The sequence below is a fragment of the Heterodontus francisci genome, unplaced genomic scaffold, assembly GCF_036365525.1.
Source record: "Heterodontus francisci isolate sHetFra1 unplaced genomic scaffold, sHetFra1.hap1 HAP1_SCAFFOLD_102, whole genome shotgun sequence".
Classification (NCBI taxonomy): Eukaryota; Metazoa; Chordata; class Chondrichthyes; order Heterodontiformes; family Heterodontidae; genus Heterodontus; species Heterodontus francisci.
The window spans coordinates 2,426,356-2,440,103 of NW_027140380.1; the positions used below are offsets into that span (position 1 = coordinate 2,426,356).

At 46.6% G+C, this 13,748-nt stretch overlaps 1 non-coding gene across 1 annotated transcript; it reads right to left on the minus strand.

Moving 5' to 3' along the window:
• Positions 1-8,007: 8,007 nt before the first annotated feature.
• trnak-uuu (transfer RNA lysine (anticodon UUU)) lies at positions 8,008-8,099 on the minus strand. Its single transcript is given in 2 exon segments — positions 8,008-8,043; positions 8,063-8,099. It is a non-coding gene; the product is annotated as a tRNA-Lys (tRNA).
• Between the last annotated feature and the right edge of the window lie 5,649 nt (positions 8,100-13,748).

The window sequence follows — 13,748 nt, forward strand, 5'->3', positions numbered from 1 at the left end:
GGGGATTTCAATTATCCGAATACAGGCTGGGAAAATAACTGTGTGAAGGGCAAAGAGGGAGAAGAATTCCTGGAATGTGTGTAAGAGAACTTTCCGAATCAGTATATTTCCATCCAATGGGGAAGGAGATGGTACTGGATCTAGATTTGGAGAATGAAGTCAGGTGAATGAAGTTTGTTTCAGTCGGAAAGGATTGTGTGAAAGAGTCATTAAAATATCATTCGTTTTAGATTAGCTGTGAAAAAGGACTGTCTGTGTAGGTATAAGAGCATAAGAAGTAGGAACAGCAGTAGGCCATTCAGCCCCTTGAGCCTGCTCCGCCATTCAATAAAATCATGGCTGATCTTATCGTTGTCTTTACTCCACTTTCCTGCCCCCCAATAACCCTTGGTTCTCTTGTCAATCAAAAATCTGTCCAACTCAGCCTTGAATATATTCATTGACCCAGCCTCCACTGCTCGCTGGGAAAGAGAATTCCAAACGCTAATGACCTTCTGAGAGAAGAAATTCCTCCTCATCACCATCTTCAATTGGAATCACCATAATGTGAAACTGTATCCCCTATTTCTACATTCCCCCATGAGAGGAAACATCCTCTCAGCATCTAGCCTGTCAAGCCCCCTCAGGATCTGATATGTTTCAATAAGATCACCTCTCATTCTTCTAAACTCCAATGAGTACAGGCCCAACCTGCTCAACCTTTCCTCACAAGACAAACCCCTCATCCTAGGAATCAGCCTTCTCTGAAGTGAACCTTCTCTGAACTTTTTTTTTATTTCCAAAATATACTTTATTCATAAAAATCTGTAAAAAATACATCACCAGTTTCAAACAGCACCAAGTCAAAAATTACAAACAGTGGAAAGGAGGTCCGTTTGCTTCAATACAATCATGGGTTGCCTCACAACCCTTCCGTTTCACATTTGTCGTGCCAGATACATTTTTACATTTTACAGGAAAAAACATTTTCCCGATGCAGTTCAAGGGGTTTCCCATGGATCTAGCCCCTCGGTTCAACTTGGTCGGGGGACCTTACACTGTGGTCTTTCCCCATTGAGCCTTTGCTGCGGCTGCCCCAAGCTTTAGTGCGTCCCTCAGCACGTAGTCCTGGACCTTGGAATGTGCTATTCTGCAACATTCAGTCGTGGACAACTCTTTGCGCTGGAAGACCAGCAAGTTTCGGGCAGACCAAAGGGCGTCTTTCACCGAATTGATAGTCTTCTAGCAGCAGTTGATGTTTATCTCGGTGTGCGTCCCTGGGCACAGTCTGTGGAGCACAGACTCCTGTGTTACAGAGCTGCTTGGGATGAACCTCGACAAAAACCACTGCATCCCTTTCCACACCTGCTTTGCAAAGACACATTCCAGGAGGAGGTGGGCAACTGTCTCTTCCCCAGAACATCCACCGTGAGGGCATTGTGCAGAGGGGGTGAGACTTCGGGCGTGCAGTAAGGATCTGACGGGGAGGGCTCTTCTCACCACCAGCCAAGCTACATCTTGGTGCTTGTTTGAAAGTTCTGGTGATGAGGCATTCCGCCAAATGACTTTGGCAGTCTGCTCGAGGAACCATCCGACAGGATCCACCGTCTCATTTTCCCGGAGTGCCTTGAGGACCACTGCCTGATGGATCGGTGGTCCAAGGTGTTATCCCGCAGAAACTGCTCCACGAAGGATAGGTGGTTGGGCACAGTCCAACTGGATGGAGCGTTCTGCAGCAGTGTGACCAGGCCCATCCTTCACAACACCGGGGACAGATAGAATCTAAGCACGTAGTGACACTTGGAGTTTGCGTACTGGAGGTCTACACACAGCTTGATGCAGCCGCACACGAAGGTGGTCATCAGGATGAGGGCCACGTTGGGTACATTTTTCCCACCCTGATCCAGAGGTTTGAACATCGTGTCCCTCCGGACACGGTCCATTTTAGATCCCCAGATGAAGCGGAAAATGGCTTGGTGACTGCCACAGCGCTGGAGTGGGGTATGGGCCAGACCTGCGCCACGTACAACAACAACGTGAGTGCCTCACACCTGATGACCAGGTTCTTACCCATAATGGAGAGAGTTGCTGCCCCCACATTCTCAGCTTGTGTTGTACCCTGGCTACTCGCTCCTTCCAGGTTTTGGTGCATGCCCTGGCCCTTCCGAACCATATCCCCAGCACCTTCAGGTAGTCTGGCCTAACGGTGAAGGGGATAAAGGATCGGTCAGCCCAGTTCCCAAAGAACGTGGCCTCGCTCTTGCCGTGGTTAACTTTGGCTCCCGAGGCCAGTTCGAACTGGTCGCAGATGCTCATCAGTCTGCGCACGGACAGCGAATCTGAGCAGAAGACGGCGACGTCATCCATGTACAGGGAGGTTTTCACCTGAGTGCATCCACTGCCTGGGATAGTCACCCCTCTTATGCTCGCATCCATCCTAATAGACTCAGCAAAGGGTTCAATACAGCAAACAAACAAGACCGGGGAGAGAGGACAGCCCTGTCTGACTCCAGATTGGATCGGGAAACTTTCCAATTCCCACCCATTGATTGAAACTGCGCTACTGATGTTTGTGGAGAGCAGTTTGATCCAATTGCAGATTCCCTCCCCAAACCCCATTTTGGAAAGCACGTCCATCATGTATGTGTGCAATATCCTGTCAAAAGCCTTCTCCTGGTCCAGGCTGATGAGGCAGGTGTCCACCCTCCTGTCCCGTACATAGGCGATCGTATCCCTGAGTAGCACGATACTATCAGAGATCTTCCTGCCTGGTACAGTACAGGTCTGATCAGGGTGGATCACCAACTCCAGAGCAGACTTGAATCGACTGGCTATGACTTTGTACAGAATCTTGTAGTCAACATTAAGCAGTGAGATGGGCCGCCAATTTCTCATTTCTGCCCTCTCCCCCTTCCGCTTGTAGATGAGGGTGATGATGTCTTTCCTCATGGAGTCTGACATGCTGCGGGCCAGGAGCATACTCTCGTATACTTCCAGCAGGTCCGGGCTGACCCAGTCCCACAGGGCCGAATACAACTCAACCGGTAAGCCGTCGCTTCTGGGAGTTTTACTTGTCTTGAAGGATCCGACGGCCTTTGTCAGCTCGTCCAGAGTTTGCGGCTTGTCCAGTCTCTCCCTCCTGCTGTTATCTAAGACCTCTGTGATAGATGACAGGAAGGACTGGGAGGCTCTGCTGTCTGTGGGCTTCGCGTCATACAGCCCAGCATAAAAGGATTTGCTGATCCTTAGTATCTCGTACTGCGACGCCGTCACCGAGCCATCTTCTTCCTTCAGGCTGCTGATCACAGAGCTCTCTCTGTGTACCTTTTGGAAGAAGTAACACGGGCACATCTCATCCTGCTCAATGGAGCGGACTCTGGACCCGAAGATGATCTTGGAGGCCTCCTTGGCAAAGAGCGAGGCCTGCTGGCTCTTCACCTCTTGGAGGCCCTCCTTGACCTCGCCCCTCATTGACTGCAGCCGGAGCAGATTTTGCATACTTTTCTGGAGTCGGGACATTTTCCTCTCTCTCTCTCTCACCCTCTGAACACCTTTGTGGATGAAGAACCTCTTGCTGTTCTCCTTGATCGCTTCCCACCAGTGAACTGGAGACTCAGGAGGGGTTTCACGGTCCTCCAACCTTTGTAATCCCTTTTGAGTTCCTCAACGTTCTCTGGGGTTAACAGTGTAGCATTGAGCTTCCACGTCCCTCTGCCAACCCACTGGTAATCCTGTAAGTGAAAGTCAGCCAGTAAGAGGCAATGCTTGGAGAAGAACACCGGCTTGACGTCGGTGGATCCGACCATGACAGTGCGGGACACAAACAGGAAGTCAATGCTGGAACGGGCAGACCGGTCCGATCTTGACCAGGTGTATCTGTGCTGTGCTCCGTCTGTAGGTTTGCTGAAGACGTCGTGCAGTTTGGCATCTTTAACTGTTTCTATTAGGAATCTGGACGTAGCGTCCAGTTTGCTGTCGTCTCTGCCGGATCGTCCAGCTGCATCAATGCTGCAGTTGAAGTCACCGCCTAGGATGACCGGCCTGGATGTCGCCAGCAGTAGTGGGCGCTGCTGGAAGACGGTCAGCTGCTCGTTGCATTGTACCGGGGCGTACACGTTGATCAACCGGAGCGGAGCGTTGTTGTAGATTACATCTGCTACGAGGAGGCGGCCGCCCACCACCTCCTTAACTTCGGAGATGGTGAAGTTACCTCCCCGCAGCAGAATACCCAGGCTGGAGGAACGGCAGTCATTACCCCCCGACCAGATCGATGGCCCGTGGGACCACCATCGCGACCACTGCCTGTAGGTGCTGAGGTGTGGTATTCCACACTCGTGCAGAAACAGTCGGTCGGCTTTGACCTTGGCAAGGTAATCCAAGGTTGAAACACATCGCGCAGTGGATTTAATGCTGTGCATGTTACTGGAAGCAATTCTTATACCCATTTTTTAAAAGTTGGTTGTTGCTTCCCATACCATTTGTCCTAGCTAGTCCCAGTCCTTCGGGATGTTCCTGCATACCCATAGTGTACGCAAGCTGTTTAACATTTGTTCCGCTGGGGTGACAACGGGGGGGGGGGGGGGGCGGTCTTGTAGGTAGCAAGTATTGGTTTGTTCTCTGCTGTTCCCCTTTGTTCCTCCTCGAAAACATCACTGCTCCCGGCTTCCCAGAGCTGAGGTGCGCCAGCCGTGTCTTTGCTCCCGGTATCCCGGAGCTGAGGTGCGCCAGACGTGTCTTTGCTCCCGGTGTCCCGGAGCTGGGATGCGCTGGCCATGTCGTTAGGTTTGGCGCTTTGGTGTTGGGGCTCGCCAGGCCCATCACAGCCTCCTGTGTCCGGGGGCTGGGGGGCTTTATCTTCCAGCTCCTTGGAGTTCTGCCGCTTCCTTTGAAGGGGCCGTCGTTCCAGCACTTCCTCATCCAGTGAAGAGGAGCTGTTGTAGTCTGTCTCAGATGGTAGTCTCCTCTTGCCACTGGTTTGGGTGGTGGCCTATTCCGCTTTTGGAGGTCTTTTCTTTGTGGTTTTCCTTTGTACCACTTGCCACTGACCGGTTTGTCCATCTGCTGCCTCCTCCTCCATTGATTCTGTCTGTGGAGGAGGGGTTTATGGGTGCAAGGTAGGTGCTGGGTCGCTGGTTTCAGCTGCCTCCCCTTTCTTCTCCTTCTCAGGTAGAAGTTCCTCAATGCAGAGAAGGTTGCTTGTCTCCTTTCCAGCACCGGACGCCTTCGTTGAATCTTCTCCCGGCCTTTCCTTGGACCTTGCCGCCTGAGCATAACTGAGGCAGCGTTTGGGGCAGGTTTTGTAGAGATGGCCTGCCGCACCGCACAAATTGCAACACTTAGTCTGCTTACAGTCCTTGGTCTGATGGCCTTCCTCCTTGCAGTTCTTACAAACAACCGTGCTGCAGTTAGCTGCCACGTGACCAGATTTGCCACAGGTGCAGCAAAATCTGGCTGCCCAGCGTAGACCAAGAAGCCTCGACTTCCCCCGATAGCGACGCTGGAGGGAGGATGGATGATGGCTTCACTGGCATCGACCTTCAAGGTCACCTTGACCTGCCGCTTGCTGGTCCAAATCCCAAAGGGGTCCTTGACATCAGTGCTGCTGCCGGCCACCTCGACGTACCTGGCGAGAAAGGTGAGTACATCCACCACCGGAACATGGGGGTTGTAGAGGTGAATCGTCACCACCCGGTCACGTTGTGAAGAGTGCCTCCACTGTGAGGATCGACAACGGCGCCCGGTCCCCTTTCTCCTTGAATGCCTTCAGGAACTTGATGCATCCCGCCACATTCTTGAACGTCACGTCGAAATACCCACTGCTGGGGAAATCCTGCAGGCAGAAGATGTCCGAAGCTTGAAATCCACAGCAATCGATGAGAATTTTCTTGATGAAGAAGGTGCGATCGACCAGTGCATCTCCTTCCTTGTCCTTCACCACCACCCGAACGGTGTTCCACACTCCCTGGCCTCAAGCGCAAAGATTGGTTATAGCCATTTTACTCAAAACCTACCCAGGATCAAAAGCCACTGATCATGGTTTCTTCTCTTCCAAATAAGCACTGATAAGAACAGATACTACACTTGATCTTAGCCAAAAGGCCCTTATTTATGTTTAAAATACTAGTCTGGGACCCACTCTTCTCTCCCTCAAACTGAATGTAAAATTCAATCATATTATGATTGCTACTACCTAGAGGCACCTTAACTATGAGATCATTAATTAACCCTATCTCGTTGCACAATGCCAGGTCTAGTATAGCCTGCTCTCTGGTTGGCTCCAGAATGTATTATTCCAAGAAATTATCCCAAAAACATTCTATGTACTCCTCATCTAGGCTACCTCTGCCCATCTGAATTTTCCAGTCTATATGTCGATTAAAACCCCCGATAATTATCACTGTACATTTCTGAAAAGCTGCCATTATTTCTTCCTTTCTACCCCATCCGACAGTGTGGTTAATGTTAGGTGGCCTGTACACCGCTCCCACAAGTGACTTCTTGCCTTTATGATTTCTCATCTCTGCCCAAACTGCTTCGACATCGTGATCTCCAGAACTCAGGTCATCCCTCTCTATTGCGCTAATACCATCATTAATTAACAGAGCTACCCCGCCACCTTTTCCTTGCTTCCTGTCCTTCCAAAATGCCATGTAACCTCCAATATTCACATCCCAATCTATGTCGCCCTGCAGCCATGTCTCTGTAATGACTATCAGATAGTACTTATTTATTCTATTTGTGCTGTCAGTTCATTTGTTTTGTTTTGAATGCTCCATGCATTCAGATACAGAGCATTTAGTTTTGTCCTTTTATTATTTTTGTCACCTCTCGCCTTATTTGTTGATTTACTCTTTGATTTGTACATTCTGTCCCTTCCTGTCACAGTCTCTTTATCATTTCCCATATTTATACCTTTCTCTCTTGCCTTGTCTCTACTCCTTGATTCACCATATCTTCCCAAATTTGATTCCTTGCCCCCACTATTCAGTTTAAAACTGTCTCTACTTCCCTAGTTATGTGGTTCGCTAGAACACCGGTCCCAGCACGGTTCAGGTGCAGACCGTCCCAACGGGACAGCCACCTCTTTCCCCAGTACTGGTGCCAATGCCCCACGAACCAGAACCCACTACTACCACACCAGTCTTTGAGCTGTGCATAAATTTCTCTAATCTTATTTGTCCTCTGCCAATTTGCACATGGCTCAGGTAATAATCCAGAGATGATTACCTTTGAGGTTCTGCTTCTTAATTTGCTGCCTAGTTCCTCATACTGACTTTGCAGAACCTCTATCCTTGTCCTGCCTATGTCGTTGGTACCGACATGGACCACGATGACTGGATCCTCCCCCTCCCATTGTATGTTTCACTCCAGCCCTGAGCAGATGTCCTTAATCCTAACACCGGCAGGCAACACAGCCGTCTGGACGCTTGCTCTTTGCTGCAGAGAACAGAATCAATCCACCTTACTATACTGTCCCCTACTACCACTACATTCCTTTTTTCTCCCTCTTTGAGCCGCAAACACTTACTGCAGCCGTGTTTGCCCTGGATCACACTGGCATCCAGGAACTCCCACATGCTGCAGCTGTGACACATCACCTGTCCTGTCATCCTTAACGTGTTTCAATTAACTACTTAAATATTTGATTCAATTATTTATTTTACTGTCTGTTTTATTAAGCTTACTACTAGTTTGTTTACTATTTTAAACGTTAGGACTAAAATGGAACTTAATCACTTACCAGATACTCATCAAACAGGTAGCTTCTTCCAAACCAATCAACTACCTGCCTGCCTGTGATGTCACAGCTTACCAGATCCTCACCAAACAGCTCCTTCCACTGCACCGAAGCAAGAACCAAATCCTGCAAACTCACCCCAGCAGCTCTCTGTTTCCTTGCTCTCACTCTCCATTGTGATGTCACTCTTGCTGTGCTTCTCTCTCTCTTGCTCTGTCTCAGAGTCTGTGCTTTTGACGCATTTCTGAACTCTCTGTTCCGTCGTGTTCCTCTGTCTCTGGTCCAAAATCTGACTCTGGTGGGATTTGAACCCACAACCTTTGAATATTTTTTAAAATCATTATTTAAAAGTCCAACACGCTATCCATTGCACCACAGAGGCATACATGTGCTGGAAGACATCACCAAGGCCTTTGATCTTGTTAGCAGAGACGGATTCTTCAAACTGCGATGGAACATTGCCTGCCCTCCTGAACACTTGGGCGTCATTTCTTCTTTCCACGAGAACATGCACAGTTCCATCAGTTACAATGGAGCAACATCACACACTTTCAAGATCAGCAGTGGGGTAAAGCAGGGCTGCGCGCTGGTGCCAACTCTCTTAGGAACAGAGGAACATCGGAGGAGGCCATTCAGCCCGTTGAGCCTGCTCTACCATTCAATTAGATCATGGCTGATTATCTACCTCAATGCCCCTTTCCCCTGCTATCCCCATATCCCTTGATGTCATGAGTATCAAGATTTCTATCAATTTCTGTCTTGAACATGCTCAATGATTGAGCTGCCACAGCTCTCTGGGGTACAGAACTCCAATGACTCACCACCGTCTGAGTGTAGAAATTCAACCCTATCTCAGTTTTAAATGGCCTACTCCTTATTCTGAGTCTATGTCCCCTGGTCTTAGACTCACCAACCAGGGCAAACATCCTGTCGACACCCACACTATCACGCCCTGTAAGAATTTTGTCAGTTTCAATGAGATCACCTCTCATTCTTCGAAAGTTTAAGGAATACAGGCCCAGTTTCCTCATGAGGCAATCCCACCATCCCAGGGATTAGTCTGGTGACCCTCTGTTTCACTCCCTCTATGGCAAGTATATCCTTCCTGAGATGAGGAAACCAAACTATTCACAATACTCCAGCGCGGTTTCACCAAGGCTCTATACAATTGCAACAAGACATCTTTACTCCTGTACTCATGACCCCTCGTGTGAAAGCCAACATACTATTTGCCTTCCTAATTGATTGCTGCACCTGCACAAGAGCTTTTAGTGTCTCAGGAACAAGGACACCCAGGTCCCTTTGGACATCAACACATCCCGACCTCTCACCATTTAAGAAATACTCTGTCTTTCTGTTTATTCTACCAAAGTGGATAACTTCACACTTATTCACATTATATTCCATGTTCTTGCCCATTCACTGAGCTGCTCCAGGTCCCCTGGAAGCCTCTCTACATCCTCCTCACAACTCACACTTCACCGAGCTTTGTGTCATCTGCAAACTTGGAAATATTACATTTAATCCCCACATCCAAATCATTTATTTCGGTTGTTAACAGCTGTGGCTCCAACACTGATCCTTGCAGTACCCCAATAGTAACAGCCTGCCATCCTGAGAAGGACCCGTTATTCCTGCTCTCTGTTTTCGGTCTGTTAACCAATTCTCAATCCATACCAGTATATTATCCCCAATCCTACATGCTCTAACTTTGTTTACTGACCTCCTGTGTGGGACCTTACCAAAGGAAAATGCAAATACCACACATCCACAGGTTCTCCTTTATCTGTTCTACAGGTAACATCCTCAAAAAACTCAACAGGTTTTTCAAACCTGTTTTTCTTTTCATAAATCTATGTTGACTCTGCCCAATCAAATCATTATTTTCTAACTGTCTACTTATCACATCCTTTATAATTGGCGTATTCTTCTCCATGCTGCTATTGTACGCTTTCTGTACTCAGATGGGCGAGTGCACCTGCACATCAGAGCTGACGACAAGCTGTTCAACTTGGCAAGACTGTGCGCCAAGACCAAAGTGGGTAAATTCCTAGTCTGTGAGTTGCTGTTTGCTGATGACGCTGTGCTGACATCCCATAATGAAGTTCACTTACAGCAGCTTGTATATCGGTTTTCCCTGGCCTGCAAGGAGTTTGGACTGACGATCAGCCTCAGGAAGATGAAAATTATGCGCCAGGATGTCGAGACTCCACCTTCCATCAACATCGACAACATCACTTTGGAGGTTGTCAACAGCTTCACATACCTTGGATCAACAATCACCAGAAATCTGTCCCTTGATACTGAAATCAGCACCAGGATTTCCAATGCTGCAGCTGTCATGTCAAAGTTGAGAATACAAGTGTAAACCGACAGCAAACTGACCATAAATACAAAGCTCCACGTGTACTCGGCTTGTGTTCTCAGCACCCTCCTTTATCGCAGAGAAGCATCAAAAACTTATGCAAGCCAAGAAAAGCAGCTGAACAGCTTCCACCTCCACTGCTTCAGATGGATATTGGGCATCTCCTGGCAGGACAGAGTGCCGAATGCGGAAGTACACCAGCGTGCAGGGATCCGCAGCATGTTTGCCCTCTTGAGTCAGTGGTGGCTCTGTTGACTGGGTCAAATGAATGACGGTCACATTGCCAAATACATGCTCTATGGTGAGCTTGCTGTCAGCACGAGACCAACAGGTCAGGGAAAAAAATCAAGTCATTTGGAGAGGTTTGAGTTAATTAAGGAGAGTGGGCATGGATTTATAAGTGGAAGTTCATGCTTGACAAATCTAACTGCATTTTGTGATAAACTATCTGAGAAAGTTGATGAAGGGAATGCAGTGGGTGTTGTATATTTGATAAAGTACCACTTGCAAACTCCACACAAGCAGTACTCAGAACTAAACCTGGGTCATTGGAGTTGTGAGATTGCAGTGCTCACCACTGCACCACCTTTTGAATGTGGATAGAATAAAAAGTGAGATTGGATGGACAGAAGCAGTCTGAAAAGATGGCTCAAACAAAAGGTGAAAACCCTGAAATGTTAACTCTGTTTCTCTCTCCACAGATGCTGCCCGAGGTGCTGAGCATTTCCTGCACTTTCTGTTTTTATTTCAGCTTTGCAGGATGTTGCTTTGATCAGAAAAAAATGGATGATCGGCTGTGGGTGCCAGTGAAATTCCACAGGAGGGAAAATAAACTTCACCGGCAGCGGCTCATTGGTTTAGGGGTATGATTCTTGCTTTGGGTGTATAAATAATTAACGTGTGAGAGTTCCTGAGTTCGAATCCTAAATGACCCTTTCGCTGTTGCTATTTTTAGTTGAAAGTCATCGATTGGTTTCAGCCTTCCAGAAAGCGGAATCGATTTCCATACTGAGCCTGCTTGAGGGCCGGGGAACTGGGTTCAAAGAGCTTGTCGACAACATTGAAATGAACAAAATATGCAAATCGTCAAGTGGGAAAATAAAGTTGCAGCAGTAACTAAAGGCGTGCTCAGGTCTGCAAATGAAACCTGACCCAAACTTGACAGCGCCACATCCCACCTGGTCCGAGTCCTTTCATTTTTTTCCCGTGCCCGAACCGACCACCAGAATGTTCAGTTAAACTTGCTTCCCTTTTTCACTTTTTCACTTGTGCAGATAAGCAACAAAAACTGTAACTGGACTTGAAAGGTTGTTTCAATGTACATTAAGATTCGAGCTACGTACCGGAGGTGATGAGCTGAAGATTGTTACCATAGAAGTTAGTGATTGTTAGGTCACTAGTTAAAGAGAAACTCATGGAGTTGTGCCCAGACAGGTTGTCCCACACTGTATTGATTAAAATATTGCCCGAAGGCTAGAAAATATCATTATACATTCCCTAGACTCCTGCTTTACAGGCTGAAATACTTGCTGCAAGTTTATCAAGAGAGCAGCTGAGATGCAGAGACCAGTAAGGTCTTGAGTGATTAATTATTATAAAATATACATTCTTATATTAAAGAGATTGTGCTCTACCTTCGATGGAATCGCTCACTGCAGACTAGTGCAGAGTGTTTCCCACCTTGACGTCCTGGCTGTCACTGGATCTTGAGTCCAGGCCTCTGGATTACTGGTTCAGTAATCTTTCAAATGTCTCCCTTGATTTAATATTTTAATCTGGTAAGTCAGATTTTACAAAAAAAAATTATCTTATTTAAGACTGCTTCGTATTTAGCAGTGTCAAATGAATAAAGAAATTAAAATATATTCAAAATTATATATCAACTATTAAGTACTAATGCCGAGCTTTGTATATAAAACATGCCTCTTAATTTCATTAATTATCCATAAACACTGAGGCCACATTAAACTAAAAGCAGCGATTTATCAAGTCTGACACTTAATTGATTAAATATATTCCAAATTCAGAGCATAATTCATTGTCTTTCCCCTTTAAATCTCTTAATTTGCATTACAAGCCTCCTTTGCTTTACAATCTTTATTCAATACAATATGTTTTGAGGCAGGCACAAGACGTCTTGCCAACCCCTAACGGGATGCAGTCAATTCATTTGCAAACTGTGCAATTAAAGAAAAGGTTGAAGTTGCTATTAATGCAGATTGAAGCTGTTCAAATGATTTTGTCACCAAGAATACAAAGCACGAAGGAAAACCAAAAAATAAACCAAAACATAAAAAGGTTAAATTTGTGTCAGTGAAAAATAGAACTCATTAAAAACATCTTATTACACAACAGTGCAGCAACTGATTACATTGTAAATATTTCATTAAGATTAAAATGGCAAAGGCCTTCAACACCCCTAGAATCAGGAAAGGGCAAGAAAGGGCTAACTGGATAATTATGTCCCTGGGGCTGAGTTCTGCTACAATGTACACAAAAACTGTTTATTGAATAGTACACAGGAAGTTGAAATACCAAGCAGAGTCGGAAGTACACTTCAAAAGATCTGCGGTTTCCGGTGTTTCACCAACACAATTATAACACAAGGCATTTAGAGTGTTCGAGTGTGTCTGACACAGCCCGGCCTGACCCGAGCCCGAATGCTGAACCCAAATGCTGAACCCGGAGGAGCGACCCAAACCCGACACATGTCATCGGGACCCTTTGGGTTAGGGTCAGGCAGGGAGCCATGTTCTAGCATTAACTGAGACCTAGCTCCAAAAGCAACAGTACTGTGTTCTGGTCTGGAATGGAATTCTTCTGTGTTTCTGTTTGGCTTGGATTGGAATTCTTCTGTGTTTCTGTTTGACTTGGATTTTCTTGTTTTTCACTTTGTCGATGCCTTTGAATAATTGTGGATCCTTCTTCAGGGTGTCTTCTTTCACCAGGTAGTTCTGACCTCTGATGATGTTGATCGTAATCAGCTTCAATTCGCTGATAGTTTTGGAACTGAGCAGATTTCCTTTGCTTGAGTCTATAACATGTAACTCAGTCTGACATGTGGACCCATGGGAGGATTTGAAAGCTGCCCTTGCATTGGAGCATACAGTTGCAGCCATCCAAACAGAGGTAGAGTAGAAGTGACAGTTCAGTCTGTCGATCATGGGACGTTTAATCTCAGGGTTGTGAGTTTGAGTGCTATTTAGTTTTTCCCTTTTTTTAGGCTTCATTAGCAGAGATTACAAGGAGTGTTTGAAATGAAAGTCAACAACAGTATGAGCAAGTCTCACTTTCATTCGGGACTCTTAACTCTCTGCTGTGAATGATTGAACTTTATCTCATTTCATTTTCAGCTCGGGGTCAGTGCAGCTCGGTGGCACTTCTGGCTGTCTCCCACTTCACAATCCATCAGTACTGAGAAAGCAATGGGGAATATTACTCACATGTTGTGTTCTGTAACCTTTCGGAAACAATTGAATGTATGTATTTTCTTCCAAAACAAGGACACAAAGACATTAACAATGTGGGGCTGAAATAGCTCAGTTGGGGGAGTGTTAGATTGAAGATCTAAAGGCAATTTCAATTCTTTATGCGTCCCATGCTTTGGTTCTGATTTTCCAGTTGCACAATTTGCTTTGAAATTATTTAACAAACACCAGTGGATTG